Below are 26,307 nucleotides of genomic sequence, written 5' to 3'. Positions count from 1 at the left end.
ACGTTATATCATTGTATAATTTTTCTTCTGAAGCTTTAATTGATGGGAAAAAATTATTTGAAAAGAGAAGTCAGAAACAAAAATAGCATTTATTTTCTTCAACATTCTATATTAGCAATAAAGAACTGCAGTAATTCAGCAGGATTATTATGGAGCCTCCTGGTAATAACCTGCCACAGTGAGAAAACAGTAAATAATAGACTGACCATCAAGCCAGGGGAGCCTTTACTCTCTGCAGTGAAATGTATACTGCAGCAGATGTAGAACAAGAGTCACTTTCTGGAACTTGAATGGATGAAAACATATTTATAATCCTTAATACATAATAATCCCAGTTTTCTATATGCTCTTCTGTAAAGGGAAACATTTCACCTGTACTGTAGGAAACAGCAGAAGCCAGCTTTAGCATATTTGTTCTAGCAGCTCTTGTGGGGACGTGAAATTCTGGCAAATAATAAATATTAAATGGTTTTTGAAATTTACAGTCTTTGGAGACTGTCATTTGAGAGCTAGATTACACTATCATTTATTATTCAAGGAGCATAATCAGTGAACACCCTAACTGTGTTTAACATCTAAAATAAGAACGCCAGCAGAAAATAATAATTGGTTTAAATAGGACCTATTTTAACTATAACTGTAACCAGGACAGTTTTGTTAATAATTCAATGTTGGTTGAAAACCACTCTCTTATAACTGATTTATACAGAATGAAGTAGGCATATGTTATGCTACAGGTGGATGTGAGGTCGTAAGAAACCACTTTACAGTCTTCCCAGAAGTACAGTGTCAAAAAGGTCACCTGTGGTAAAGGATCTTTCGGATTAGTCTTTCAAATCAATGCAAGAATTAAAGGCAATTTACATATAAATGGGCTAATACTCTGGCTTTGAAATTAGATGAATTTTTAAGAGATTTAAGAAACAGCAGAGAAGGTCAGTTGGGCATTAAGTATACATAATGCAGTTTTAAAAAACTGCTTGTCTTGGAACTAAATGTTTCTGGTTTATTAATATTTTGTATTCAGAGCCTGCTCTGCTCAGAGAGGTATTGCCAGCTGTTTTTTGTGAGCAAATGCAGGAAAATGATCCATGCTAGGGATACCAGATTTCAGGTAAGTATGGTCTAAGACTTAGAAAGTTAAATATTTTTAATATTAACATAGTTTGAAAGCATATTTGTTCTCATAATGCAGAACTACAAAGCTTTAGTCAAAATCAGTGAAGATTATTATATACTGGAAAACAACAAAATTTTAGGGAAACTTTTCATATGACTTTTTATTATCTCCTTCACACAAATCAACGTTCCAGTATGGCTTCATTCCACCCTATTTAGACCCTGATGACAAAAATACACCAGAAGCTGTACTGAATTTTACTGCGTTAGCAGCACAAATGCATGCCACAGATGAAGGCAAGATCTAAGAATTAACCTTTGGTTTTGTGTGTGCACATATGTGTGTATGTGTAAATAATCTTTTGGAGTCAGGATTTTTCTTCCTTGTCTTCAGAAAGAATCCTTAAATCTATTGTATTTAACATGGACATTTTTTCCTTAGGCATTTATGTTATTGTCTCGTTCCATAAGAGTCATTACTAACTCCTACATGCTGTTACTTTTTCACCACAGTACACTTTGACAATGACCTTTAATTCACAGAACTAGGAAATTACAGTGATATGGGATCCAGTGTTGCATTAAAAAAAAAAAAAAAAAAGTAAAATACATTATTACCTCCCTTTTAAATACATCTGTGTAATTAAGTAGTATGTTCAACTTCACGTTGACGGATGCACAGAATTCAAATACAAAGATGTAGTCAAACAATGGACAGGGAAATAAAGCACCTTGTTCAAGGCCAAGGTTTGACAGACAGTGCTTGCTCAAACCATCCAAGTAAAATTCAGTGCCTCATAAATAGAAAATAACAACATGGTTCAATGTTGAAGATGTTCTACTAACAGTACTTCTGCATTCTCAGTATTCATGCCATAGACTTGATGTCCCTGAGGAGGGGGGAGCAGCAGAGACAGAGTGTGATGGAATGACCCCAGCCCCATTCCCTGCGCCGCTGGGGAGGAGGAGGGAGAGAAAACCGGGGGTGAAGTTAAGCCCAGGAAGAAGGGAGGGGTGGGGGGGAAGGTGTGTTTAAGGTTTGGGTTTATCTCATGTTAAACTGTTCTGATTTGATTGGTAATAAAATACATTAACTTTTCCCCAAGTGGAGTCTGTTTTGCCGGTGACGGTAATTGCTGAGTGATCTCCCTGTCCCTATCTCAACCCTGGAGCCTTTTGTTGTATCTTCTCTCCCCTGTCCAGCTGAGGAGGGGAGTGATGGAGCAGCTTGGGGAGCACCTGGTGTCCTGCCAGGGTCGGTCAGCCTACCGCAATTCTACAGTAGCTAATGAAGATAAAACTAGTATGTGTCACAGATACTAACTATATTTTTTTATTAAAAGTTTCAAAACCATTTATAATAAAGTCCATAATCCTTCCATACAGTTTATTCCAAAAATCAAAGAATTCTAAATAAAATAGGATTATCTAATCAACCTTGAGCATAGTTTGCTTAAAAGCCTGTTTTCTATCATACAGTGCAGTGCAAAACTTAATTTTATGTGGCAATTATTAAATTGACACCTTCCATTACAGGAAGGCAAAAGAAATCAACAGATGCTTGCAATGAGCCCTGCAGCAAGGCACAATCAAAACCAAGAAAATTTTATTGAGTTGATTTCAGAAGATAAACAATGAAGTTGTATAGATACAGATAGAATTCTGAGGCACATAAAAGGAGTAATAAAGGCACAGAAAATACACTACGACTAATAAACTGTGTGTAAGTGGTAACAATACTATTAAGATGATTACTTAGTAAAGTGTTAAAGTAACCCGTCAGTGTCAGATGACTTACGTCCTACAGAAAGTACATTATCAGAACCTGATCAGCTTTAGCTTATATTACAGAACACAACCTTCTCAAGAGTCCAGACAGCTAAGCTTTGGAAAAAATAAGGAAAAAATAAATATTTTTATTAAAAGATATCCAAGAGTCCAAAGATAAAAGTACTTCCCAGTAATCTGATAGACAATTCTGATATTACAGAAAGTATTAACCATAAGGGAAGAAGGGACACCATACATCTAGTTACTGTGAATGTATTATATCAGGACTCCTTATAACAAGAGGTAACTGGGCCCTCAAATATAAAAGATAGTTAAAAAGTTTTTTTAGCAACAGTTCTAACAAAGAATTTGAAGATTTATTTTGTACTCTTCCTACAGAACCAAAAAAAAGCTTAAACCAATTACTGCAATGTTGAGAGAAAATTCACACAGCTTTACCTTGACAAACTACCATTCTGTGCAGATACATTTAAAGCAGGTAGATGAACTTGTACAGCCATTCAGTTGATAAAAAATCTAGATTGCCTTTGCTATGTAACTGACTTTTTCTAGTGCAGATTATGCCCATAAATGGGATCATTTCTTTAGGTGCCAATTATACAGAAAAATCTTTTCAGTAAAAGCTACCAGGGAAAAAAATAATGAAAATTTAACCCTATAGTACAGTGAGTTCAAATGCAAAAAATAGTACTTATTTATATCATTTTGAATGGTTTCATTTACAAAAATTTGTAAGTCAGAGGAACATTATCTATTTCATATATATGAGACTCAAAGCCCATGTGGAACAATGCTGACATTTCCAATTACTGATTTATGAGAAGTATGCGAAAATAAAAATATAGATCAGTCATGTACGTACTGGAAGATCTGGAACAATAATAATTAAAAAAACACCTTAGAGGAATGAGGTCTAGCCTTTGGAAAAAGAAATTAAGAGCAGATCTTGCCAATTTATAAAGGAACAAAAGGTATACTTGATGAGGCTACAGGAGCTTGTGTCAAATATAACAAAGGGCATGAACTTAAGCTAAAGAAAGGTCATCTTCAAAGAGAATGTTGGAAGAAATGCTTTACACAGAAAATAATTACGATGGAAAATAAACCACTATGACAACTTTTGCAACAAGTGATATAAACTTTAAAAGGTGACAGGCATTTGAAAGACAGTTACTGTGCAAATAGAAAGAGGGAGAGAGAGATGTCTGGCCTTTCCAAAAATAGGCTTCGCATCCATCAGTCTTTAAATCACCAGCATTACATGCCTATCTCCTGCCTCATAAGTCCACTAAAAGAGAAAATTGACACCAAACTGAACTGAGGGACCTAACAAGAGGATAGTGACAGTTGAAATGAGACTTAGAGATTCCATCTCCAAATGTTACTGCCTGAACTAACTCATTTCAGTGAAGGAATAAATCTTGTCCCATCTATTTCAGAGCCTTCATTTCTCTTCTAATGATTCTTCCACTTTAACAGGCTTTGATTCAATAATTTGGGTGCTTTAAACCAAACATATAATCTTAAATTGTTATCCATCACAAGTATAATGAAGTTGTATGTTAAAAAACTTAGAATTTTTATCTTGTGTCATCTGGACATCACCCTGAATCCCACATCTTTAAAAGTCAAAAAAAATATTATTTTTACCAATTATACGAGATATCAAGAACAGCTGAATAGTACTTTTTGAGTCCTGACCAACAGCAGAATAGGCAAAGGAAAATGTTGGCATGCAGACAAGCCTCTGAGGAACTCCAAGCTACGTTTGGAACTGTATCCTTAGGAAGGCTCAAAAGGAGCTTGACATAATTTTTATCAAATGTTCAAGGGCATACATATACAGTTTCAAAAGTAAGAAGAACTCTCACTATAAGAAGTCTCACTGAAACAAATACAATCAAGTCAAGGTGGCTCCAGATCCTCAGTTATCTAGTGAAGGGATCAATAAAATAATTTAAATTACAGGATTCCTTTAAAAAGAAAAAGTAACTCCGCTGTATCCTACTATACACAATACAGAAAACAAACTCCACTAACCGTGGCCACCTGCTTGCTTAAGAGGGAAACTACCTCTGGAAGTTAACATTTACTACTGTCTGTGCTAACAGATTCTACTATGAGATAGGTCTTGGGTTACCATCATTGAATGATGTAGTTAAGAACAATTTTTACCATAATTTGTGTATTTTAGAAAGTATTAACAAGTTGAATGATTGTTAAAATCTTTAATGATTTGTGCTGACTTTCACCATAAAGATGACAATATATTAGTTTATCAGATGCCAGATCGTGCAACGCATCATTAACAAGAGGGTGTTTTCTGAACATTTCCCAAACAAATACCAGCTGGTTTATTTTCAGCAAGCAGCTGTAGTCACAAGCATCTCTTATGTGATTCACTAAACTGATGTCAAATACATAATGTATTAAAATCTCTAATGTTCATTTATAACTTCTTTGTCTCAGAAGCATTATGCTATGTACACTATGCTGCAAAGATCCAAAATGATACGATCATCATTTTCTGACTTAAAAAAAAAAAGTATCAGGAGTTTAGTAAATTTTCTAAAGTTTATATAAATAGAAAAAATTATTATATTACACAACTATTCCAGATGTACCCTAGAAATTATCTGATTATAAGAAAAGGAATAGCACATTTCTTATCTGTCAAGAGTACTTTGAGATCAAGACAGCTGAAGAGGATCATTTCAATGGATTTATAACTTTAGGCCACTGCATCTGAACCATCATATCCACACATTCAAAATCCAGACTAAACCAAACACACTGGGCTATCTGGAATTCACTGGGTATTTTAGGCAAAGCAATATTGATGCTCACTGAAAATCTGCTGCTGCTCATCTTAGAGGCCCCTGGCCCTTGCACATCTCCAACATAAATGTAGAAATGCCAGTGACCAGCATTGCCTTGTAAATGGTGAAAACATTTGCAAACGGTACTTGCATCGCTTTCCAGCCCCTTTCCACGGGAAAGGGGAGGGGGAAGGGGTAGGGGGAAACCCCAAATCCAAAAACCAACCCATCCTACTCTTAGAATTCAGCTGTGTCTCTGTCTCCTTTGGGGAGCAAGCTGGCTCTAACAGACTCAGTCTCTAGTGTCTGCCACTTTCCCACTGTAATTGTAAAGCTGGGATCAGGGAATACACATGTATTTGTTCCTCTCTATCACTAAAATGAAAATGTCTCCTGCTATTTGGTCAGCTTGGAGTATCCCTCCACTGGACAAGATCTCAGTTCTCTAGAGTAAAAGCATAGCTTACAGGGGGGAAATCAGGAAAAAAAAAAAAAAAGATTTCTGGAAAGGGGAATAACTTCAAATTTAGTTTATTTTTTCTAAGCAACCTGTTTAAAAAAGAAAAAAAATCTTGGTCAGTTAAAGAAACAGAAATTCCTTGAATAAAGCACAAAATCAAAAAGCCGTTTCTCCCTATCATCAAAAAGCTATAGTTACTTCAAGAAGAGCTGATAATGACAATCTACAGCTTTATAAAGGGAAAAGGGATGAATATCAATACGTGTGAGAGCTGCTGGTTATCAGCAAATAATTTAGAACTCTTCTACTAGGCATGTGTCTACCAATGCATCAATTGCTCGAGTTGCTCATTCCACAGCTAAACTACTGCACAAGTAGCAACTGCAAAACAATTTTTTACATAATGTTTAACAATCAAAACATATCCATTGCTTTTCAAATGAACCATTTTTCCTTTCATGTTAAACATTTAATAATAGATTTATTCTTAAACTGACTGATGATAATTCTTTGTCTTCATAAAAATACAAATGGAAGAGGGAAGTTCAGTATCCCACTATCCTGCAGCATGTGCAGTTTATGCCACTCAGTGAGTCAAAGGGCAAGTATCTCTAGATATTATCTAGTTCATATTTTCAACCTACAGCAGGATAAACCCAGGTCATTTCTGTTTTAACTCACTCAAGATGATCAAAGAACTGCAAGGTAGCCTGAAGAAGTTTTGTCCTAACCTGTTCATGTTCATAATGGGAAGATTACTGAGTTTTGGATCCATTTGTGTGCTTAACTAGCCTTGCTGTATTTCTTACCTAACCTGAAACTTTGTTTAAATTTCAGTCTGTTCTGTTTTAGATGTTCTGTTTAGGTCAGGGGGTGGAAAACAACAAACACAATAAATTTCCCCTCTTTGTAATGGTCATTTATGGAGGTGGGGGTGGAGGGGGGTGGGGTATTTTGTTTTGTTTTAGGCTTGTTTGGGGGCTTTTTGGTTTTGGAGTTGTTGTTTGGGGGGTTTTTTGGGTTTTTTTTTTTTGGGGGGGGGGGGTTGGTTGGTTGGTTGGGTTTTTATTGCTAAACCACCTCAATCTTTAGGGATTTGGAGCCTGAAAAGTACTCAAGAAATGACAAATCAAGTGAGACTCCTCTTTAACTAGATCAGTTCTATATTAGCCAAGAATTTTATTTACAGAGTAGGAATATAGCATACTTCCCCCCACCCCCAACAGCTGGGTCCATAGATGATTAACTGATGATACCCAGGGCTTTGATACTTCAATACATTGTACTGCCAGCCACATACTCTTACTTCAAGCTTTTTTGGATCATTTCCAACTCCACTGAAATTTACCAAAACAAACCACAATCCTATCAAAGAGGGGCACCATAATAAGATTAACGAAACCCAAATGTAAGAACCTTCTTTGCTTCCCAGATCAGAGGTATCATGGTGGTTCCTTGTAAGAAGTGAAGGCAGTTTAATATTAAGATTTCTCTCTTAGCTTTAAAACCATTGAGATTTTTCCTTCCTGAAAAACTAACAGTTCAGTATTGAAAGGTCTGGATTTCACTAAGTAATTTCTTTAGGGAATTACTATTAAGTTACCAGCTCACTAGCATGACCACTTGGGGTCCTATTATGGCCACATACATTTGAATGTAAAAAATTGAAGGCTTCAGTGTCTGGAGAGACTCTGGTTTGACTAAACTTTAATTTTAGAATTCTCATAGGCACACCAACTGCATAATTCAGCACTAAATAACATTAGCTTGGTGAAGAATTCGAAGATGCAGAAGGCTACAGAAAGGAAGGCAGAAGAGAGCAGGAGCAGATTTGTATTTGAGCGTATCTGACAATACACTTCAGCAGAAAGTCAATCTCTCTTCAGAGGTTAGGGTCCGCAGCTGGGTACTCTCTTTACTAATGCCAAGCCTCTTGGCTTCATAAAATCTCCTGCTGTGATTGGATTAAAACATTTTTGCAAAAGATACAGAGGAATAAGGTCAATCACAGATCACGAAATAACCCTCACCCCAGCTCTGTCTGCTGGGGGTTGGACTCTCCAGCCTAATCTTATTCAAACAAAAAGCCATATATACAGCCTGTGTCCTGAGTATCTAAAGCTGTTTCACATTACTGGATCTACTGTAATCCTTCTGTTTTTAACAAGTCCTGATGCACAAAATTGTGCTCCCAGTTCAAAGACAAGACATGTAGGCTTAGAGACCCACAGAGGTTCCTATTACACAATTCTGGGGTCAGGTTCCCCATCCCCTACCCCAAGGTGTTTCCAAACACTGTTTAAATAGGTACTGGAATGGATATGTGTTGCATAGATTTTGTTATTCATTTCGTTATTCATTGCTGTCAGGAGCATGTGAAGAAATCACTGATGGGTCTCATGTCTCAGTGAACAGAGCAGTATGTTCATATGAGAAACACACACTTACATTAGGAGGTTGCAGGAAGCTTCTTCTATTGCCCAATCTTTACCTGAAAAAAGAAAACATAAATTAGAGGTCTTTAATAGAGAGGCTTGCAAAATCATTCAATGGAGATATTAATCCACAAGCACTTGTTGTGTGGGAAAAGGTGTATTCTCCATGGGAATCTTATTGAACTCCTCAGAACAGAATAGTTCAGTTTGGGGGGCACCTAAATTTCTATTTGACTCCCCCCCCCCCCCCCCCCCCCATATAGTTACAAAAGCGTACATTGCTTTACAGTACATACTTCTGCCACAAAACCACCAAAGAAAAAAAAATGCAATAATCAGTAACATTTATAGCATCAATTATCAGCTACCTGTTGAATTTCCAGTTTCCAAAATGTGTACTTAGTAAACAGTATTGTAATTGGAAAGCTTTACAATCAATACCACGTATTTTCAGATACTAAACACAAATTTCGCCATAAAGCAAAACCTTGACAAAACTACTGTTTGTTTGGTGAGAAGCTTCAACATTATGTCTTTTCATTCAGGTTTTCTTTTAAGTATCAGCCCAAAAATGATGAATTCTGAATTTTAATTAGATCTCTTCTTCAGAACAAGCCACAACTCTATCCTTACAGATAGCACAGCTAGAACTAATCAATTTTCTCAAAGGGTTACATGAAACAATATTAACTTCCCGCTGCTATAGAGTAAACCAATGCATTTTCTGGAGACTAGAAAAGCAAGGGTATTTCTCGTTTTTGTATACCACTAGGAGCTCCTTGTTAGGACCTATTTTAGCTACACAAGTATTTTAGCTCCAAGAGTAAGAAAAAAATCCATACCATATAGCTCAGTGCAGACGATGATCAGAGTGATTTTGTAGTGTGCAAGGAAGGGACAATATGACCCTATGCATTTCACTCTCAATTACACTACTCCATTACAGGAGAATGGAGATTAAACATTCCCATCGTGCACAAGATGTATGCAGCTGCCTCTTATTATTTGGTGAAGGTCATGAATAAGGCCAAACCTATGACTGCATTCTAGCTAAGTAATTCAGCAGTCCCTTTCTCAAATGTGATTTGATAATGAGTTATTAGGAAATACAAGCCTGGGGTAAGAAATATGCCAATGTTTAGGAGACGAGTACGTGCAACAATCCACACTGTTACTCTAAATTAGTGACATGAAGGTTTCTCTGAGCATAAGTACAAAGCCACCATGAACAGAATTAACCTAATGTGGCATTTTGTCAGTTTACAGAGCGTTTAACAACACTTGAAATTGCTTTACGTAGTAACTCACCGATTCCATTAAATCCATCTATCCAGGTGTGCACTTTGTGAGACAGTCATTTCCTCATCAGTAATTTGTCTATTCTTTTGTTGCCATCAATATGATTTACTGTGATCCAATAAAATTATTTTGGTTTCATAAAAGTAACATAAGCATCTATGAAGAGGAAATATTTTCTTTCAGAAATGTAATTCCAGTGTTTATGGTCAACTTTTGTTGAATCAGAAGATACACTGTTCTGTATTCTTCCAAAGCACCTTTCTCAAATGTAAACAAAAAGTTAGCAACAATGTGCACAGCATTAGGTATTATGAAAGTATAAATTCTAGTTGGTAGGGACACAGTATTTTAGAATACAAGGACTCCTTCCTTTTTTTTTTTGACTACTCATGACCACCCTAGAATGTTCAGTCTAGCACTAGTACCTGGATTAGAACTGCCAGATGTCAGAGTTGACACCCAGAGTTTGGGTTACAATGCCCTGAAATGACCACTTCGGACTTCCTTAGTATCAGCTACTGGGAGCAATGCCAGAGCAAAATACTCAGCTGACAAGTTTCAGCAGTTTCTGAGCACCACATTTAAACCGGGATCTGTACTAAAGATAAAAAATTAAAAAAAAACCTTCCCAAGATTGAGAAGGTAATAAAAGTAACTCCAAGGAAAAATAAGAATAAGCTAATTCATGGATAATTTCATAACGATTCTGTGAAACCAAGTCTGGAGAGAAGCTGCATAACCAATCACTCCAGCAGCAATCCTCAAAGAAGGTCAGAACACTGGGACAAGCTCCTTGAGACAGAGAGGTTTCTTCAGGAACACATCTTCAACATCACCACATTAACATTTGGAATTACAACATCAACAGAGCAATTGTTTGCTTGTTTTTGACTCCTGCTTTTACTTTTTTGAAACTTCAACAGTTTACTGTCCTAGTGGCTAAAGATCAAGCAAGAATGGATCCTCCTGTCCCAAATATTCTGTGCATACAAGGCAGTCCATGTGCCCTGCCCTGAAGGGCCTCCATGGCCCAACACTAGGGACAAATACCAAGTCACATATAGCTTTTAATATTCACCACTGCCAAGAACAAGGGAAGGAAGATAAATGCTGATTCTCTTTTTCTGAACTAGAAGGAGATATCTAATAAACCCATTCCAACAGAAAGGGATCATTTTACAGGGTGCCAGGTCTCTGGAGAGATTATCGTGCATGTTCTTTGCTGGATTTTTTTTTGTTTACTTTTACCATTTCCTTACTTTTTTCCTCTTCCATTCATGGCTAGCAGATTTAATACTGCTCTTTCAAAAGCCATTACAATTATAGAATCCAAGCTGTTAAAAGAAATCTTAATAAAAAAAAAATCATCCTCACCACATAAAAGGAAACACCAAAATATTTCATCTTCCTTATTAATCCCATTAAAAACCTTCTACTCTTTATCCTGCAAAAAAGCATACCCATATTTTTCCAGCTAAGAAATTTGAAAGTATAAAGGCAACTTTAGAGGCCAATTTAGATATGATGTATAAATACACACACATATATATTGTGGGTATAAACACTAGTTGTCAAGCCAACATTTTAAAGAGACTGACGAACATTAACAAAAAGCCTAGCCATCTACTAATTAAGCTTTATATTTGAACATATTTCAGGTATGTTTTAGAAATATACTAATATTTCAGTTATTTGACCTTCCTTGATATCACACCTGTTTGTTCCTCAGCATATGTCTCAGAATCATTAAAGACTAAAGCAGATAGACACATGAAAGATACTTAAAAGTAACCGTCAAAGGTTACATGAAGGATTTCAGCTCATGATATTAAAACTCCATTGGTTCTCAGTTCCATGAATTTTTATTTGTTGCATGGCTTCAGTGCCCACCATTTTGATTCTTTGGAATAAAGAACATAGGATCTAAAACCCAAAGGTATAAGCTCAGGTTTACAGGGCAAAACCCAGGACAGCCTTTTAAACAAGAAGTAGCAAGAAACTTGATTCTTGTGGTGGGTTTTTCATCATGAACTAGAGCAATAAATTAGTAATTATCATTAATAATCATGTATCTTCAAGGATGAAGAGGGCTTAAAGAAAAAGTATAGGAAAATCAAAGCAGCAAGCACAAGTTTTATATATCTATCAGGAACTTTTTAGATGGATTTGGCATTTGAAACATTGAAGTGAGGAGACATTCATTTATCTTTGTATATGTTTTTTTTCCCTAAATTTGTCTTCTCAGCAAGTTACTAAGACCAGTGGAATAAAGGCTATAACTTCTTTATGAAAGAGTTTGTATATATTATTTATAAGCTGTTACATAAGCACGTCTACATAACAGGACTGATATTCCATCATTTAAAAAAATGCAGTAACAAGAAGGATTTGTTTGTTCAAAGTATTGTAGATTTTTAAAATTAGCATCTATATTTTAATCCTTTGGACACATCCATAACATTAAGATTTATACTCCTACCAGTAATTTATAGGAAGATATATTCTATATCTAGGATATCTGAATTTCAATGTGGACTGATTTTAATTCCTACTGACATCGGTGCATCCTATTTATTAAGTCCCAGTAAGAACAAATACAGCTCCACAACACCAAGAAACATGTACAGAAGTATGAGACAGGAGCCTAAAGGCTAAAAACTATCCTGAAAGCCTGTCATGCTACCTGCCACAGATGATTTAAAAAAAAAAAAAAAAAAAAACAACCTGATTTATGAAATATTTCATAATGAATCGGTCTTTTGAACTTGTCACTATTTTAATGTTACATCTTGCATCAAAAAATTTCAACCAAAACACTGCCATTACCTAAAATATAACCTTCTCCCCACTCCAATCAGACATTCCTAACTGTGAGGTAGGAGCAAACATAACTTATCAAACCCATCCAGGACATTTATTTAGTCCATCACCTATATGCCCAGCAAATATGTCAGCTACAAGGTTTAAATTTAGCCACAGAGATCTTTCAGTGTTTGATTCCTGAGAAAAGGCTCACAATTGTAGCTTGCTCTGAGAAAACTGAAATCCAAAGACTACTTACAGAAGCAGTTTTACTGTATGCTTTAGTCATTCTGTTAGTTACAGAGTTTGCTTTTTTTTTATGAAGATATGCAAAACTACATTCTTCTAATGAAGCAGTAAAAACCTGACAACACTTCAAATTGCTCTTACTAAATGGGAGTATTTAATATTTTTCTGTAATTGCTAAACCAAAGACTAATCATACACATCTGTGACAGCTAATGGGTCTGTATTAGTTAAGCTAGTCAGACAGGATTTAACCTTCATTTCTGTTCAGGTGATGTCCACAAATCATTAAAGGAGAGAATTACCTGCAGTGTATCCAAGAATACAGTGCAATTCAGGGGTTAGCGCTGCTTAATAGCTCTACAAAAAATAATAATTTTTTCCTCTTCAGTTTTTTTAAGTTCACTTTGCCTACATACCTACAAAAACCTTAGCAGCAGTTAAGGGATTGGTCATTTAAGACAACTGCCCAGCATGCCAAACACCTTATTTCTATGCTTCCATACTCCCATCTCTTGGACTGATTGTTTCAAGCCTTCCACTTAGAGGACTGGATCAGAGAACTTTTTCCTTGTAGTTTTGTAAGGCAGCTCTCAAAGCAGGTCCTGTTGCAGCTTGATTACTCAGCGCTACAGTATTTCAATTTATGATTATGTGGCTTGTCAAACCTATGCTCTCTAACATGTGAAAAATTAAAATACACTGAGAAATTCAAATATCTGTAAAGTTCTACCATTGTGTGGGAGTGAGATGAGCTTAGACCAAGTTGAAAACACAGAATAGTTGTTTGAAAACTGAAACTTTTATTTTTTAAAAAATCCTTATGCACACAAGCCTTAAAGTAGCAGCTTCTAGTAAAAGTCATTTAAGAGCAGCTTTCACTAGACTTTAGGATGGATACTTTAACAGATACTGCCACAGTTTAGTGACATGAAAAAACCAACTATAATACACAATAAAGTAAGAAAATCATAAAGAAATAAAGTAGCAAGTAATTTTTGTAATATCAAAAGTTTCTAGCAAGCTGCTTGAGATTTTTTTTAAACTATCTCATGAAGTTGAATTCCAGCCTACTAGTAAATGGGACTCACTGGGGTAACAGTGTGCTGAGTCTGAGGAAGGAGAAAAATGCCAAGAGGATATATAAACACATTGAATGTAATTTACATTCTGCTGAATTTAGTGTCTGCCAAGTCTAGTATACTGCTTGAAATGTTGTGTTTATCAGACATCTGGGTAAAGTCTAGGAAAGTTGGGAGATACAGAAATTTCAAAACCATTTGGAAGAACCTCATAATAATTTGTTGTCATGCTTCATGATAGGCCTTTTTATAACACTATGACTATATGGTCACTATGAAACTATGATAACATTCTGATCCTTGAAAGTAAAAAAAAAAAAAAAAAAAAACCACACACCACAAAAACCCCACTTTTTGCAGCTGAGTGTTTAGGGAATTCCAAAAGGATGGGAATATTAAAACACTTAAGTTTTGGAAGACAGTCTGCATCCATAATCTTTAAACCTAAGATTTAGAGAGGTCTGCAGGACAAAAGCAAATAAATATTTTTTCTACCTTTAACATTTTTTCCAGTATTACCTTTTTTTCCCCAGCATTTTTTAAAAATCTTTTATGGGAAGATAAAAATTTCTTGAAAATTGTTGAACACAAATTTGAGAGTTGTTGCAATATTCAACAGTGCATTGTTTAAGGTACTCGGCTTGTGCTGGATAGTCCATAAATACCGAAGAAAGCAAAATTCACAAAAAATGCCCCCACAGATTAGGCCTGTGAACTGGTCTGATCCTTGCCTTGATCATGGCACAGCTATTTTAGATTTTCATCTTCAATTCTTGCATTTCAGAAATTTCTGTAAAGAGAAGCCAACAACACAAAAAAAGGCTACTGAGCTTATAGTATTCATTTGTGAGAACGATGTAAAGCTTGGCCCATGAAAACAATCAGCATTCCTCTTGTTTCCAGTAGGGCAGGACTTCGCTTGCACTTCCCAGACCATTATTTTCCTAATAGGTGGGATATCAAACTGCAGCATTTACAAGATAACCGTACTTGTGGAAGAACATTTTCTCCAAAAAGCAGACATAAAACTAAAGACATACTTGTATCCCCAGGTCTGCTGCAAGCCCAATAGCCAGGGAACATAGTAAAACAAAGAAAAATAAACAAGAAAGGTTTATCACCTTGAGACATAACCATGCCCCGTTCTCTCATCTTCCCACAGTTTTGGGGACATGCCTTGCTTCTCATGTGAAAGGCCTGCAATTCCATTCACCCTCTTTAAAATAATTCCTCTATCTATTCTCTCACCACCTTTATACACCTTTTTTTAGAAAAAGACAAAAAGCACCACCCTCAAAACCCCCTACACAATGCACCCCTGAGCATACACAGCCACGGCAGGAAAGCATTTCCCACCATAACTTTGTAGGCTGAACTTTGAACCTATAGCTCCTAGGAGTCCTGCTGAGTCTAGCTCAGTAAGTAGCTATACCTCCGCTAGTAGAGAGAAATGTGAGTTTTAAAACAAGACTAATGCTCAGAATCCTGGCCAAATAAGGCAAAACCTCAACAAGTCACATTCTCCTGTACTTCGGATGGTTTCCAGCAAGCCCAGAGCCACATATTAAAACCACCTGAAAGTGCTGACGGCTTGAATTCACCAGACGAAAAACTGAGATTACAATGGGCTAAAAGGAACCAGGCTAAACACAACAAAACTTTTATGTTTCAACAAATATTCGCCCAAAGGCTACAACTGAAGTCTCTGGTTAATAACTTGATCACCTCACAGACATATAGCTTATGTCAGCGTGTGGTCCCACACCCACTACTCTAATCCCATTCCTGGAACTACCTAATGGTCTTTTACTTTCATGCTTTTTCTTTCCTGAACAAACCTTTCTTTAGCTAAAAGCATGTCTTGGCTACACCAGAGATTTCAGACTGTATTTTGCTACACAATATAAAGTAGCAAACACACTTTTGGCCTGTACAAAAAAAAAAAAAAAAAAAAAAATTCTAAGGTTGTACAGAAATCCCAAAGCCTCAAATACACTATCAGCCAGTTCCCTCCCAGAGCAGGCTGCTGCTGCCCTGATGGTTTTCAATTCCTGTTGGGAATAATCCATAAAATGTTCAGGAAAAAAAGCATCTAGAAATGTCCATTATGTTTTTCATGCTTATCTGGGGAGGTCTCTTCTTTAGTTAAGAGAATAATTTCAAGCAAAGGTTAATTACGCACTAGCCTTCTAAGAGCCTATAAAGGATTTACAGTAGGTTGTTGGCATCATGTTGTAGCACTGATCACCTCCCTGCATGCCTGCAAAAAACTTCAGATTTAGCTCTGCATAAAGCAGCTATCAACTTTTTCCTTATTCTCCCTATAATTAAAAAAAAAACCAACAACAAACCAGAAAACCTACTGTTCTGCAGTCTAAATTCATTAACAGACTACACATAGCAATGAATTACAGATCTCCTAGAATCAGTGGCAAAGCCTCTGTTAACTTGAAATCAGCCCAGATTTGTCCAAAAGGAGTGAAGTAAAATAATGACATCTAAGGTTCTCAAGGTTACATAGAAAATATGAACAAAGGGGAAAGTTCTTTTACCAGCAGCTCCCTGCAGCTTTCCTTCACAACCCACGTTCATCCACCCAAGGAGCCTGAGGCAGTGACCTGCTGGCAGCCACACACAGAATTCACTTCTGTCCTAGAAGCAACTTCACCCAACTCCACTAGTCAATACTCGTTATTGATAGGTGAATATGCAGCCTAGATAACATATTCTTCTTAAGTTTGTGAATTTTCAGGATTTCAGAACAATATTAATAAAGACTATGAAAGGCCTGATTCATTACTGGAAACAGACTAAAACTTTTCAAGGGATAAATTAGTCTTTTTATAAATATTCATAGCAACAGAAGACTATGAGAAAAAAAGTTATTGAAAAACTGAATACACCACAGGTATCTTTCAGGTACCATATCTACCATGTATATATTTTTTAATGCTGCACATGCCTAATTATGTTACAAACCATAATGGGACTACAGAGGTAGTTAGGTACAAATCACAAATAAAAGCATGGTTCTGAACTGCATCAATACAAGAATTGCTCTAGCAGAGCTCACAGTAGCATGTGTGCAAAGAAGTTCAAAACAGAGTAAACAGATTAATATCTTATGCACATTTAAAATCTGTAACACTAGTTAAGCATTTATGAGCTAAATTACAGGTCCATGTTTTGAGTTTGGATTAACAATAAAGCAAACCTCACGCAACACAAATGTTACAAAAAAGCAGCCAACGTAAAATTCACATTTTGTCTTTTTGCCAGATGATAAAAATGATTCCCCACATGGAAATTAGATTCTTCAAACCTACCATACTGAATCATTTAATTTGTCTAAGTACTCCTAATGCAGTTGCACACTGCAATGAGCATTTGAATTTTAGATTAAGCAAATGAAGGGCAAGGTATCTCTTCATACACAGTTAGAGACTACTTAACAGCAGGGTGCCACATTGCTTATAGAGACAGACAGTAACCTAGCGCAATTTTTCATCTAGCCATCAGAAAAACAGATGTATCTTTTACCAATATTGGTTTTACTTAAATATTTAAATAGCTTCCCTCTTATATGTAACACTGTCTCGTAGCTAATGCATAGAACTAACCTGGTATAGGGTAACTACAATTTCTATTTTGACTCACTGCCATTCAAACTTTCACCCCATTCTAACTTTTAAAGGTCTCTTTAAATAAATTAGTTCTGTTTAGGCAGGGCAGGTCTTCCAACTGTCAAGTTTAAAGTTTGAACACAGAGTATTTAGAGAGAAGTTAAATGATCTTAAAATCTCTTAATAGTCTTAAACTACTTAGTGCATATTTACTAACCCTAAGCAGCTCAGGCACGGCTGAAATAATTCTATGAAATAATTCTACGTATACTTTGTGCTCCATTAAACAAAAAAAAAAAAAATAGAAGAGCAGAAGTCTAGGCAAAAGGTTTCTAAATTATATCATAAAGCCTTTATTAATAGTCTGAGTTATTGCTACCCTTTTTTGCCAACAATTAGAAGTAAAATAGACCCTGAACGCTACTCATCATAGATCATGCAGGCACTCAACTATGACCTGGAGATATCATCATCATCACAACAACAAGAATTACAATAATAATACAAAAAAGTAGTGCCATCTTCAGTACTTCATCTAATTACGAGTGAATGCAGACATCAGTTTAGTGAGAACTGAATTCTGGAGAAAGAAAGATCACCTATTAGATTTAAGTGACCAGAAGATGTTGTCAACAAAAGGAAATAAATTGAAAACATCATCAGACAGATGAAAGGCTGTTATGCAGGGGAGAGAAATTTCTAATATGAGGATTAGAATATACTTAAAATCCATTTGACACCTTCTTTCCCAAACCACATTCTCACTATCAATTGCTCTGTTTCATGTGGTTTTGATGTATACTGGTCATTCTTATATTACCGTAAGCACGATCTTACTCATTTTAAGCAAAGAACCCAGTCCCGAGTTAATTATCCTACACCCTGGCAGGTCTGCAGGCACTTTGTGGCCCTTACATGGTAACGTGCACTGTGTTCAGTAATACCACCCCAGTCATTAGGTAGCTGGGGGGCACTGACAGTTTTCCATAGGCATCAGAAGCATGCACGTGGTTATTGCAGAGGTTTAACTCCACAGTCCTGCATGGCTCTAAAATCCATGAAAAGGATGAAAAACAGTTGAATAGAGATTAAACATCTGCGCGCTATCCAAGTGTGCCTTGTCTCAAGTGCAGCTGGATATCTTGGAAAAGACTCAGTGGATGGGCTAGGCTAACGTGAAATATTTTAGTACTAAGTCTCTCAGAAGTGGTCTGATTGCTTGAATGACTGTTTCTTGTCCTACTACACTATTTAGGAACTGCATGGGATAAGTTAGCAAGTCACCTGCTTTCCCTGACAACAAAACACAGAACAGTTTACTGGTACTACCAATACTAGACAGGAAAAGATTTTTAACAATCTGCAGTGCACCTGGAAACCTAACACAGGGCTTCATGTCTACTGCCAGTAGACTTCAGTTAGAGAAAACTGAAGTTATATTTGCTAGCCCTATAAGACAAGCTGTCACTTTGTCAAATGATTTCTTACTAAACCTCACTGCAAGCATAAAGCATTAACATAATTCATTAGAAAAATTAGAATGCATCCGTGTTGTCTTCTAATTGGATTATTCCTTACACTAGTAATTGCATCAGACAAGAAAAGAATAACAACTTCAGATTTCTATAATCATCTGTAGAGTACGTGAGAGAAGAATGATCAATAATGCTAATCTACTGGAACACAAATTCCCAGAAAGAGATATTTTCTCATGAGTTATTTTTTAAATAATCAGCGTTATTTCTCAAAGTCTATGTTACTCCCATGCGTACTTAAAAAAGCATAAACACAAGGGAGCAGACACTGAAATAATCAGAAACATTGAATGATAACTGTACTTGGAGGGCTTCTGGGCAAAAGGCACATTACCATCTTCTCCCACTGGCTACAGACGTGGTAGTGAGAGCTATCATTACATTATCTTTATACAGACAAAGGGAAGAAAGTGGTGCAGATCAGCCCTCCTCCCCCATACTTCCAATAGCAGAGATGTTCCAAAACATCTGATTACTTCTAATATCTAAAAAGAGTATCTTTCAAATCATTTTCTCAGTGGCAATACCATCAACTGTAACAGAAAACTTTTCACCCACACAGGCTTTTTTTAACCATTGCCAAACTTCTCGGAACTTTGTTAGCACTCTGCATTGACTATGTCAATCAAAGTTGTCCTCAGCTTTAAGAACCATTAAATATTTTACAGCTAGGAAAAAAAAATAGCATGAAGGAAAGCAGGGGAGGATGCAAAACCAAAGAATGAAATCCAGCAAAAATATGAATACAAACAGAAGTAAAAACTCCAAAAGCAGAGCACAAAAAGATACCATCTGATTTCTCCACATTAATGGAAGTAGCCCTGCAGCTGGAGGACATCTCATAGAGCAAGAAGGCAGAGCAGTGTCAACTTTTATTATACTCCTGGTCCATCCTTTTCCTACCAACGTGAAACCTGTACGCAAATTGTAACATCATTGTTGGTTATTTAATTTAACATTAAGAACTACAAAGCACGTTAAGCACACCATTTTTCAGGATTGTACTCGAGAAACAGGTAACACATGAACTATTACATCTGCTACATTCCATCCTTCCAGCTGTCCCATTCACTCCAAGAGGGGAATACTCCAAATCTTTAACAGTTTTTCACTATAAAGGATCCTACTTTTTTTTTTTTCCTGTATTTCTGCAAAATCCTTGGGGAGGTCTTACAGTCCACTTTCACATTTCACCCACTTAACTATTAGCTTTGGGTGAGAAGAATTGAGAGGCAAAATGGTTTGTAGCACTTTACCTCAAGGTAGTCTCTGGACATTACTGAAATCCAGAGCCTTTAAAAAGCCATCACCCCAGTAAATACCATAATAGCCAACGAGAAACCACGCATGAGAAGAACCCAGGTTCTAATGAGGGCACACTAATTAATAAAATTCAGATCATGTAAAATAAGGAATGGGAAATAACACTGGACCAGGGAAAAGCAAACTCATGGCCAAAAAGCTAATGAAGCAAACCAGAGGAATACCAGATTTAAAACTGGAACTTTGAAGAAGAGGAAAAAGCTTACTGAACTTTGGTAATTTACGTAAGTTTAAAAGTAAAAATAAAGGTAGGGAAGAGACTGGAGAAAGTGAACAGATGAAGGTAATTACTAAGCATTTTAGTGGACTTCAGCTTGGGTTGATTTCATTACACCTCTGTATGGGATTCTAGAATTTATGGTAACGGATAACACAACAGAAAGTTCTGCAACCCCTCCTAAGACTTCTACTTTATCTAAACTGAAGATAAAGCCTGTAGACCATTTGAACAGTAGACAGTATTTTAATAGTTTTCTTAAATTGTCCATCTTAGGAAGAGGGGTTTTTTTCTGAAGATTAAACACTTCCAGTTTATTTCCCCCAAGAAGTGTTTTGTACCTTGATTAATGGGAATTAAATCCACACTGACTGACAATTTCTAGACAGACACCTTCCCCAGCAGAATCTAGGGTCAATATACTTCATTCCCATTATCTCTTCTTATATATCTGTTCTAGGATCTTCTACAGAGTTTTGCAAATCTCAGACCTTTCACCACAGTTGTACTTTTCCAGTTAAGATAATGAAGTTGTCCAAAGGCAAGAGCTCTTTGAGCAACTTGAAGCATATTAGCCTTGTCCAACCTAAACCAAAAACTTCATGGAAATACATAATTCATACCATACACTTCCATGCTTGTCCTTCCTTTTAGGGTGATCATATCTCAATCTAAATTACATTAGAATTTTTTTTCATATAAACCCAGAAATTCAAAAACCAAATAATTTCCACACCACAACCTTTAAACAAACACTCATCTTTTACTCAGAGAAGTATCTGGAGGTCTACTTGAAATAAGGAAACAGCAGCCAGATGAAACAGCCTTCATCGTGCCCTGCTAAAACTGAAGTCTGGGCCTTTAATCTTCTGTGGCTTCCCAATAGAGTGCAAGGCTTAATCCATAGGGTTTAAAAGAAGGACATACAATCTGGGATAAGCCTGAATTCATCTGAAATCTTCACCTGGCACTCAGCTGTTCATTTGTGCCATTTATAATTAGAAATGAGAAAGAACATATGCAAGTGATAAATGCAGCACAAAACCTCAAATTTCCCCTCCTCACAACACAAAGCTCTCAAGTTTGCATAACAGACCTTCTAGTGGGAAGGAGGCCAACATTTAAGTGTGATGCTTTAACCCCAACAGCAACTAAGCCCCACACAGCTGTTCATGCCCCACATGTTAGGATGAGGGAGAGAATTGGAAGTGAGAAAACTCACAGGCTGAGATCAAGACAGTTTAATAGGTAAAGCAAAAGCCAGAGGCACACGCAAGCAAAGCAGGGAATTCATTCACCACTTCCCATGGGCGGGCAGGTGCTCAGCCATCACCAGGACAGCAGGGCTCCAGCACGTGTAACGGTTACTTGGGAAGACAAATGCCACCAATCTGAACATCCCCTCCCTCCTCCTTCCCCCAGCTTTATATATTGAGCAATGACATCATATGGGATATCCCTTGGGTCAGTTGGGATCAGCTGTACTGGTGTACACGTGTAACGGTTACTTGGGAAGACAAACATCATCACTCAGAATATCCCTCCCCTTCCTCCTCCTTCCCCAGCTTTACATGCTGAGCATGACGCCATATGGTGTGGGACATCCCTTGGGTCAGCTGTCCCGGCTGTGTCCCCTCCCGACCCCTTGTGCCCCCCCAGCCTCCTCGCTGCTGGGGGGGTGAGGAGCAGAGAAGCCCTTGGCGCTCTGTAAGCGCTGCCCAGCAGTAATGAAAACATCGGTGTGTTACCAACGCTGTGTCCAGCACAAAGCCAAAGCACAGCCCGTACCAGCTACTGTGAAGAAAGTTAACTCTACCCCAGCCAAAACCAGCACAATAAGATACGTGCTTACATGAACACAACACACATTTCCCTCCCCACTGTGGGGTTAACCACTGGATCCACACAACTTGTAAGGCCCAGAGTTTAAGATGCTCCCTTCCCTCCAGGGCCACAGGGAATATAGGGCCTGATTACTGATCATGAAAATAGAGAGGTAAGATCTAATCTATCCTGAAGTTTCAAAAGCTGAAAATATTGTTATTTTTGAGGCAGAGTAACTAAGGAAAGCTCAGATCAGAAAGTGGTCCCTAAACCAATGTGTTATCTTAAAAGTAAAATTATCATTTTATGTTATAAAAAATAAATGCCCTTAGCAGCCCTCATTATCATTTCAGCAATGAATATCTGGATAAAAATATGCAGCAGTTTTTTCAGTGCTCACTCTGGAACAACTGCAGCTGTTAAACTCAAGTAGAAAATTCAGCCTTTCACATTCTTTACTTTCAAGGATACCTCAGACAAGCCAAGACCTGACTTATCTATTGATAGCTCTGCCAGCTTCCCTAAATGGACTGCAAATAATTTTCTGAAAGCTTTGTAAAAGTCTAGGCACTTTTCAATGCAGTAAAAAGACAACAATCTTGAATTTCTTTTCCATCAGACATTTCCACATCAGTGAAACCGTGCTGCACTAGGCAAATAGGAGATGATACTGTACAAGTGATTGCACCTATCTTCAGTAAAGAAGATACTGAGAATAAGTTTTTCTAAGAGTCGTCCCAAGTCTAAAGTCCTTTTATCTTCTTGGGAGTTTAGAGTTTGTTTAGGGTGTTTATATGGTTTTTGAGGGGGTTACAGGGACAGGGGGAGAAAGGAGAAAGAGGAGTTACACACCTTTCAGAATGCAACAACAAAAAATCACAGCTAATTGCATCCTATGCATTTAACAGACACTAAATTCAAGATGTAAAATAGCTGTAAAGAGATACTTACCATTTAGAAAACAGACCTAAATCTAATCCTAACAGACTTTTCCCAGCCCACTAACAGGAAGGCACCCTAGAGTGAGCCAACATGGTTAACTGCTGATGGAGAGTTCACATTTTATGAATCCAATGGATTTGTAACTGAAGCAAACAACATTACTATAACTAGGAATTCACATCTGAAAAAAGGGGAAAAAAAAAAAAGAAAAAAAAAAAAAAGATTTACAATGGTGCGCTCCACTGCAACTGCAGGAGAGATCTAAGTTTTATAGCAGTTAACTGGCAGTAGAACAAACCCACAAAGAACATGAATGACCTGAAGGTACAGAATTACACAAGTGAGACCACAAAGACACAAACATATACAAAGGAACAAAAGAAATATGTGAAGCCAAACAAAAAAAAATAACAGTCCACATAGAAAGACAGCATTGCTACCAGAGCCAAGTGGCACCAAATTCTCTTGAAGCTGTGTTGTTCTTGTCTCCACCACCTAATCAAAAAGTACAGGAATTTCCAGTTGGAGTACAAGTTGAAGTAAAACGAAATTCACTTGACAAAACCTTATTTTTTTAAAAAATACCCAAGGAATTTGGAGATTCTCGCCACATCACCTATTTCCCATTGTTTTTGTGCAAAGCTTCCCATTGAAAACTCACCCACAGGAATTTCACACAGTCTCACACAGAAACAAATTTGCCACAACAAAACTAAAGTAAACACTAAAAATGAGGAGATTTTCCAAATCTATACATCGGAATATCAAGGTGCAATTTGGAGACAAAGAAATTTGGAGAAATTTGTTGCATAGATTTTCATTAAGGATTAGCTTTAAGTATTGTAAGTTTGTAAAGTCAGTATATTCCTATAAGCCTGTTAACAAACCACAGATATAGATATGCTACCATTTGGTGTGTTCATACATTATTTATAAAGTAGCTTTAAAACTCCACAATAAAAGCTACAACCAATAATCTCAATGAAGCAGCTGTCATCAGCAGTCTGCAGGAAGTCTGAGAAAACAGGCAGTAGCATCGAATCTTTAAGAACTCTCCTCTACCACCTTCCACAATTATCTTCAATATAAATTATAGTCTCCTCAGTGACTGCTTCAAGTTGTGCTTTTTTTTTTTTCTTCCTTTTCTGATTTTTTTTCCCTTTTAATTCCTTTAATTAATGACACAAAACAAAGATACAGTTTTTCCAAAAATAGAGGGGGGGGGGGGGAAATCACCAAGTACTTAATGCTTTTGTTTAAGAGCATCCCTGGAGAGATTTGCTTCCTGAACTGCCCCTTTCACAGCAGAAAGTTTGACTCATGCTACAGATAACTCTGAGGTTTGAAATTGCTTAGAAAAAAAAACACAAAACAAAAACAAAAAAAACCATGAAAAAAACTTCGTTTAGTTTACACTTCACAGAAAATTCCTTTCCAGACCTTATTCAGCAGGCATAATTTTATCATGTAGTCACTAGATTGAGATTCATGTTACCCGAGTTCAGCACTTTGCTTTGTCACAGACTTCAAGACTAATTTTTCCACACAACACTTGATCTTTTTGTGGCTGTAATGAGGGCCAGTTCACTAATGTCTATGGAGCATTCAGATGTCAAGAGTAGAAAAGGAGGAAAAAGGCAAACACAGGGATATCCCCAGTTCACTAGCATCTGGAGGCTTTCCAGCCGTTCGCAAACTCAGAACATTATTGCAGTCCAAACAAGCAGCTGCTATTTTTCAGAACGAAAATAACATGTTAAGTACAAATTTACATCAATGCCTGCAACCCTAGAGGATTTAAAAAATAAGGTTTGAATGCACACCAGAACTTACAGGGCTTTGAACATGAAAAGGCCTAAAATAACCTCTTCCCTCCACAAATACCAATGTAAAAACAAACAATCTAAGAAATATGTATCTGTGTTATTATTTGCAATATCAAAGACACACAAAACCCCATAAAAAACATTCAAATATTTTTTTCAGCTACTGAAGGGTGATTGTTTTATTTCAATGCATCAAAAACTGAATTTTAATATTTCACTTATCTAAAATAAGTTTTATAGATGAAAGAAAATAATCCTTCAGTTACACAGATTCTCTGAAAAAGATTTGCTGGTGTTAGTTGTGTAGGTCACAGACAAAAGAGAAGGACAAATTTTAACTGAATCAAATTTCTGTGTGCATGTTTAAACTTGTCATTGCTGAGAATCAGTTATAGGAACAGTAAGCTTCTTGTATTTGTAAAAGTACATTAAATTAATAAGAACACTGAAAAATATTCTCATATTATGGACATTATATCATGCATTTTTTAAAAAGGAGCATCTATTGCAAGTACAAGATATTAAGGACTGACATGAAGGCCACTGTTTATTTATTTAACCATTATAACAACGGTTGGCATTTACATGCAGCAAAAAGGAACAGTGAGCAAAAAGCACTATTATCACCTACTACGGAAACCCACATTTACACACAGAAAAGGCATTCTATTCAGCTGCCTGAACTACATTAGCATCACCTATTTGCATCACTTCTTTTGGAAACAGATTCAGAAATGTCCAGTAGTAAGATAATGTTGAATTGGCACTTTGACCATCTGGAGCAGAAGTTAATTCTTTGTTGTATTTTAACCTTATGTAAACATGTAGTTAAAGAGAAAAGCAGATTGATTTAGCTCTTTGTACCAGGTAAACTTGTGAACCAATTTTCCTCTTAATAAATACCCCACACAGAGACAAATTTGCCACAACAAAACTAAAACGAACACTAAAAAAGAGGAAATTT

General features: G+C 36.7%; 1 protein-coding gene across 3 annotated transcripts in view; it reads right to left on the bottom strand.

The window, feature by feature from the left end:
* FHIT (fragile histidine triad diadenosine triphosphatase) overlaps nucleotides 1-26,307 on the bottom strand; it is a 614,337-nt gene that overhangs the window by 486,684 nt on the left and 101,346 nt on the right. For all 3 annotated transcript variants that reach the window (XM_040591977.1, XM_040591976.1, XM_040591978.1), the window contains one exon: nucleotides 8,638-8,680. The gene's annotated coding sequence lies outside the window, so the exon portion shown is untranslated. The remainder of the gene's footprint in view (nucleotides 1-8,637; nucleotides 8,681-26,307) is intronic.

This window comes from Falco naumanni, chromosome 4 (assembly GCF_017639655.2).
Source record: "Falco naumanni isolate bFalNau1 chromosome 4, bFalNau1.pat, whole genome shotgun sequence".
NCBI classification, from domain to species: Eukaryota; Metazoa; Chordata; class Aves; order Falconiformes; family Falconidae; genus Falco; species Falco naumanni.
The sequence above is the reverse complement of the archived record's forward strand: the minus strand, read 5'-3'. Positions and strand labels throughout refer to the sequence as shown.